Source organism: Acomys russatus, chromosome 28 (assembly GCF_903995435.1).
Source record: "Acomys russatus chromosome 28, mAcoRus1.1, whole genome shotgun sequence".
NCBI lineage: Eukaryota > Metazoa > Chordata > Mammalia > Rodentia > Muridae > Acomys > Acomys russatus.
The window spans coordinates 35,489,251-35,496,692 of record NC_067164.1 but is presented as its reverse complement, the minus strand read 5'-3'; positions in this window follow the sequence as shown (position 1 = coordinate 35,496,692).

Genomic DNA, 7,442 nt, shown 5'->3' with positions numbered 1-7,442 from the left:
CTGGTTTAGCAGGGGTGGTTTTAAGGAGTGAGTTGGTAGGTCCTGATTGGACATGTTAGTCGGGACAGCCAAATGGGGAATTTTGGTGGTTGGACCTTGATGTTTTGATAGTTGATCTTTGGTGACCAGACTCAGGAATGAACCAAATAAGGAAGTGGTTTAGCACAGATAGAAGATGGGAAGGGCAGGACTGGCCAGGGCCATGTTTGGGCCTGTTAGAGTTCTTCACAGGGTGCTGGGGAAACAGCTCAGCAGTTAAGAGCTTACACCTGAGCTGGCTTCCCAGCTTGAGACTGTATGCTTCTAGCCTCCTTGGGTACCGGCACATAGGGGCACATCCCACACATACACATACACATACACATAATTAAAAACACTAAAACACATTCTAAACAAAGGGAAAAACATCTTTAAAAAAATAAGAAGAGGGGTCCCGTTCAAACTAAGGCACCAACCAAGGACAGTACAGGCGGTAAACTTTAAACCCCTACCCAGATCTAGCCAATGGTCAGAACATTCTCCACAGTTGAGTGGAGAGTGGGATATGACTTTCTCACGTACTCTGGTGCCTCACATTTGACCATGTCCCCTGGAGGGGGGGACCTGGTGGCACTCAGAGAAAGGACAGCAGGTTACCAAGAAGAGACTTGATACCCTATGAGCATATACAGGGGGAGGAGGTCCCCCTCAGGAACAGTCATAGGGGAGGGGAATAAGGGGAAAATGGGAGGGAGGGAAGAATGGGAGGATACAAGGGATGGGATAACCATTGAGATGTAACAAGAATAAATTAATAAAAAAAAAAATAAAAAAAAATAAGACAAAATGTAGGTGCACAAAAATATTGTAGAAAATTATATTGAGACGTGTATAATACATATGAAACATATAATACATAGTGAACGTCATGTTTTAGACACAGATCTCATGCCCAAAATATCTCATATTTTCAAACATTTGAAAACCTGAAGTCTGTAATACCTACAGTTCCAAGCATTTCGGATGAAGGACAGCTGCTCCTACATTAGCCCTGCTGCCTGTATTAGCCAGAGCTGTCCTGGGGAGAGTAATCGCCGTTTAAACTAATAGTTTCTAGTTTTTTGTTTTGTTTTGTTTGCTGCCTTTTTGTTTGTTTGCTTATAGAGAACTCATGTAGCCGAGGCTAGCCTCCAATGCCTACATAGCTCAGGATGATTTTGAACTTCTGATCCCCCCTGCCTCAGCTTTGGGAGTAGTAGGGATTACAGCCGGGCACCACCACATCCACCATGCTTGGTTGTGTGATGTTTTATAATCTAGAAGTCCTTGAAAAAGAAGCTATTATTATTTAAAAATTTCAGAATATTGGCTTAATTACAAAGGTCACTAAGGGGAGCTAGAAGCTACAGGTGTCACTCTGTGTACTGAGGTGGCACTGCCCCATGTGAGTGACACACTATAGGCCTTTTCTATTGTCACTTTACTCCCCATGAACTGATAAGCCTAAGGCTGTCCTGACCTTTTGTTTTTTCAAAACAGGGTTTCTCTTCGTAGACTTGTCTGTCCTGGAACTTACTCTGTAGACCAGGCTGGCCTCAAATTCGGGGATCCTCCTGCCTCTGCCTCCTGAGTGCTGAGACTAATGGCGTGTGCCACCACCTGGCTTGACTTTTTTTTTTTTAAGATTTATTTATTTATTACATATACAGTATTCTGTCTGCATGTATGTCTGCACACCTGAAGAGAGCACCAGATCTCATTATAGATGGTTATAAGCTACAATGTGGTTGCTGGGAATTGAACTCAGGACCTGTGGAAGAGCAGGTGGTGCTCTTAACTGCTGAGCCATCTCTCCAGCCCCTTACTGTTTTGTTTTGGGCGTTTGTTTTGTTTGTTTGTTTGTTTGTTTTGAGACAGGGCTTCTCTGTGAGACTTGGCTGTCCTGGAACTCGCTCTATAGACCAGGCTGGCCTCGAACTCATGGCGATCCACCTGCCTCTGCCTCCCAAGTGCTGGAATTAAAGGCAGGTACCACCACCACCCAGCCTCCGCCTCTAACTTTTTTTTCCTCTTGGTTTTTTCCTCTAGGAGCTTTTAAAATTGTTGTTGGTGTTTGTTTGTTGTTGTGTTATTGGTGGTGTTTTTTGTGTGTAGTTTTGTTTTTTTGTTGTTGTTGTTCTTTTCTTTTTCTGGTTTTGGTTTTTTGTTTCTTTCAAGACAGAGTTCCCCTGTGTCCCTGGCTGTCCTGGAACTCACTACCAGGCTGGTCTCAAACCGGAGATCTGCCTTCCTCTGCTGGGATTAAAGGCATGTGCCACTATTGCTGGCTTTAAAATTGCTATGACCTATGTACAATTTTTTTTGAAACAAGGTCTTGATTCGTATTCCTGGCTAACCTGAAACTTGATATGTAGACCAGGTTGGATTTCAAGTTACAGCAGTTTTCTCCCAGTATCCCAAGTAGTGAGATTACAAGCACTCATTGCCATACCCTTTATGAAACATTGTTTATTTATTGTGTCTGTGTATCTGTGTTCATGCACATGCAGGCCTGTGCTAGTGCCTATAGAGGCCAGAGGTTAAGCTTTGTTGTTCCTCTAGCCTGAGCCCTTGGGTCTTTGTGTCAGGGTCTCTCGCTGGCCTAGTGCTCATCTGGTAGATAGAGTGGTTGGCTGGCCAGAAAGCCCCAGGCGTCCTTTCCCCACCTCCTCAGTGCTTTTACTAACAACTGTGCTGCTCTTGCCTGCTAGGATCACAAGTTTCTGGGCATAAACTCGGGTCCTCCCTGTGCATGCCTTCACTGACTGGGCTCTCTTTCCAGCCCCAGAACTACTTCCTTCCTTCCTTCCTTCCTCCCTCCCTCCCTCCCTCCCTCTGCCCCCCCACCCCCGAGACAGGGTTTTTTTCTCTGTGTAGCCTTGACTGTGCTGGACTCGCTTTGTAGACCAGGCTGGCTGGGAACTCACAGAGATCCACCTGCCTCTGCCTCCCGAGTGCTGGGATTAAAGGCGTGCGCCACCACCGCCTGACTCTTTCTGTTTTTTGAGACAGGGTCTTTCTAGGTATTTGAGGCTTGCTCCTCTGATTAACAGATCTGCCTGCCTCTGCCTTCTGCATACTAAAATTAAATTCCCACCACTACACTATTTTTTTTTCCCCTGAGACAGGGTATTTCTGTTTAACAGCCCAGTCAGTCCTGGAACTTGCTTTGTAGACCAGGCTAGACTCAAACTCACAGAGACCCACCTGCTGCTGCCTCTGGAATGCCAGAATTAAAGGTATGTACCGCTATGTCCAGCTTTAAAAAAAATTTTTTTAGATTTAATTTTTATTGTTTTGTTGTAGAAATGTTTTGTGCATGCATGTGCATTTGTCCACCAAATGTGTGCCTGGTGTATGATGAGGTGGTGAGCTTCCATGTGGGTGCTGGGCATCTGAACCTGCATCCTGCTGAGGGTCCAGTTTGCAAAAGCATCCTTTGCGAGAGCAACAAGTGCTCTTAACCACCAAGCCAACTTTCCAACCCCATACATTTCTTTGATGTTTTCCCTCCTGGTTGTCTATTCTTTCTGGAACTTTCATTGTTTACCCATTTGACCTTCAGAGATGATGGTCTATTGTCTATAAATTGTTTCCTAAAGTAGAGGAAATTTTTATCTTCAACTTTATCCTCCAGTCTTTCTATTGAGTTTTTATTTCTTCCATCACAATTTGGATTTCCAAGAACTCCTTTTGTTCATTTGAATGGTAGTTACTTCACAAGCAGCTTTTTGGCTGGAGAGATGGGTTCAGCAATGAAGAACACATACTGCTCTTCCAGAAGACCTGGGTTCGATTCCCTAGCACCCACATCTGGCTGGTTACAGTCACCTGTAACCCCAGCTCTAGGGAATTCAGTGCCCCCTTCTGGTTTCCTTGGGCACTCGTACGTGCATGTGTCTGTGTGTGTGCGCACTCACGCGCACATGCATGCACACACATGTTCATAAATACACAAATTAGCCGGGCGTGGTGGCGCACACCTTTAATCCCAGCACTCGGGAGGCAGAGGCAGGCGGATCGCTGTGAGTTCGAGGCCAGCCTGGTCTACAAAGTGAGTCCGGGATAGTCAAGGCTACACAGAGAAACCCTGTCTCAAAAAACCATAAAAAAAAAAAACAAAATAAATACACAAATTAATAAAATAATAAGGCCAATAAGGCCGGGTGTGGTGGTGCCATTAATCTCAACACCTGGGAGACAGAGGCAGGCGGATTGCTATAAGTTCGAGGCCAGCCTGGTCTACAAAGTGAGTCTAGGGCAGCCAAGACTACACAGAGAAACTCTGTCTCGAAAAACCAAGAAAAAAAATATAAATAAAATAAACAAAATAATAAAAAAGACAAAAGACAAAATAACATTCTGAGTACAGGACTTGGAGGCTCGGGACTGATCACAGTGCCTGGAGGTGAAGGAGAATGAATTCCAGGCCCCTAGAGCTAAGTACCACCACCCTTTCGGAAATGGGGATACTGCAGTGCTGAGCATTTGCCTGTCACATACAAAGCCCTGGGGTTGCACAGCTAAAGGTTAACAGTGCAGTGCTGCTCTTTTCAGATTCGCTGTATTATTTCACTGAGGATATTTAGCTGTTTTCTTCCTGTGCAATCTGTTTCCTCTAATTTGCTTTAACTTTTTAAAAATTTGAATACGTGGGGTCTGCATGTGTGTGTGTATATGTGTGTGTGTGTGTGTGTGTGTGTGTGCACATATGGAGGCCAGAGATTAACATGTTGCTCCCGGTTGGGCTGGAACCCCTGTTCTCCCCTGCACAAGCCAGGAAACCCTGTCTGTCTGCTTGCTTTCCTTCAACACCATCCAGACACGTCATCATCTCTTGTCTCTTTCCCGCAACCCACCGAGGACTGCCTGCCCAGGGTTTTTTACATTCCTCGCCCAAGCTCTATAAAACCCCCTTACTTTAGCCTGAGTGTGTGACTTCATTGACCTGCGCCTATGAGACCAGTGTGAACTCATGTGAGAGCTGCCTCCCAACTAACCTGCCTTTATACACTCAATTTGGCTTAAAACTAGCTTGTTACTTTGGCAAAGAAGCCTATTACTCCCCACCTTAGATTTTGAGGTAGGGTCTCAGGTTGAAGCTGGGGCATGCCAATTTGGCTAGACTGGCTGGCCAACAAACTCCCAAGTGTCAGCTTGCCTCTGTTTGTCTTAGGGATACTATTGATGAAACACAGTGATCAAAGCAAGCTGGGGAGGAAAGGGCTTGTCTTCCACTCCCACACTGATGTTCATCACTGAAGGAAGTCAGGACAGGAACTCCAGCAGGGCAGGATCCTGGAGGCAGGAGCTGATGCAGAGGCCTCAGAGAGGCCTCTTACTGGCTTGCTTTCTTTTCTTTTCTTTTTTTTTTTAAAGATTTATTTATTTATTATGTATACAGATTTTGTTATAGATGGTTGTGAGCCAACATGTGGTTGCTGGGAATTGAACTCATGACCTTTGGAAGGGCAGTCAGTGCTCTTACCCTCTGAGCCATCTCTCCAGCCCCTGGCTTGCTTTCTTATAGACCCCAGGAACACCAGGCCAGGGATGGCCCCGCCCACAATGGGATGAGCCCTCCCCCATTGATCACTTAGGGTTTGCCCACAGCCTCATCTTGTGGAGGCATTTTCTCAGCTGACCTCCCTCCAATCTCATGACTCTAGCTTGTGTCGTGTTGACATAAAACTAGCCAGCACACTGCCTCGGTGGGCTGAAGTTACACACTGTTGGCTGAGTCTGACTTTCCCAGAAGGAACAGGTTCTCACAATTGCACAAAAACACTTTCCCATCTCCCCTCCCCCAGGCATCTCTCTAAGCCTCCAATGTGCTTTTTCCTTTCTAGCTTGATTGTTTTGGTTTATTTCTTGTATATTAAAATTTTTTCCTTGACTAGATAATGATGTTTGGTTTTCTGTGTATTTAAGAGTGAGGCCTTGTAAAAAGCTGGTTGATAAGTCTGTGTGCGGGCTTCAGCGCATCAGCTGAGGGGTTCATGTCTGTTTCATTGGCAGAACCCTGAGGAGAGTATTCCATTTTTCCCTTTTAAGATTCCCGGCCTCCCTTAGGTGGTGAGCTTTCCCACAGAAGGTTTTCCAAGGGTAAATTATAGCCCTCACTTGCCTTTGTTTAGGAATTAATTTTCTCAGAGTTGTTAAACCAGCTACCATTCTGTTTGTTTTCCAGTTTCCAAAGTATTCCGTGTCATTTCCCTTTTGCTTTGTTTTCACAGGTTTTCCCCTTACAGGCTGAACAAAACAGAGGCTTTCCTCAAGTTCCCAAGGCCTAACACAACCTTAAATGGAAGATCTCTTTATTTTATTGCCTCCTTTCTCCTTGCCTACGCCTGTTTTCTTTTCTTTCTCCCCCCCCCCCCCCCCCCCTTCAAGATTTTGCTGTGTATAAGCTGGGCTGGCCTCCAGCTGTTCATCTTTTTGCCTCAGCCTGTAATTATAGACAACCACCACCACTTTGGGCCCCATTATTATTTCTTCTCCTTTTGAGACAGGGTCTCATGTATTCCAGGCTTGGAGGGAACTCTATGAAGCCAAGGATGATGGCTTGCATTTCAGGTGTACACCAGCATGCTTGGTTTATACTGTGCTGGTGATTGAACCGGAGAGTTACACATGATAAACAGTGTCTGTGTGTATTTGAGACAGGATCTGATATCTGATGTCTCAAACTCACTATATGGAAGAAGATAAACTTGAATTATTGATCTTCCTGCCTCTGTGTCAAAAGTGCTGAGGTTACAGGTGTGCACTACCACACTCACCTCCATGACATAATTTTATTGGAGGACAAATTCAGGTTTTGATACAGTTATTTGTTTGCCCTAGAGTAGCATACGTACATATATGTATATATGTATATATGTCAATGTACATATATATGTACACACATATGTATATTTGTGTACATATATTAATGTGCATATGTTCACAAATATATGTGCACATATAAATATATAGCCAAATATATATATATTCAAATGAAGAGGTATGCTTCTGTATTAATTGTTTTGCAAAAGGTATTAACTTCCAAACACATCTCCCACACCCACCATCTGTCTCAATATTATGCCCGATGGGAGCGCTGTACGTTGCAAGAAATATATGAAAAGGTAATTTAAAGGGAAAAAAAAGCGCCATGCCCACAGATGGGCGAAGCAGAGACAAGCAGCAAAAGAACACAGCCTTGGACCACGCCTCTCAGGAGCAAGGAGCGAAGAGGAGGAAGAGGAGGAGGGGCTTAATCTCGTTGCTGATTGGTTGTTATCCCTGGCCAATCACGGGCAGCGATTGATATTTTACTACCAGCGCGATCCGCCTCCCTGGAGGCTTTGACGCCACGTCTACAAATGAGGATGGGTTACGTAAGAGAGATAGACGCAGTAGCCAATGAGAGCTTGGGGGCG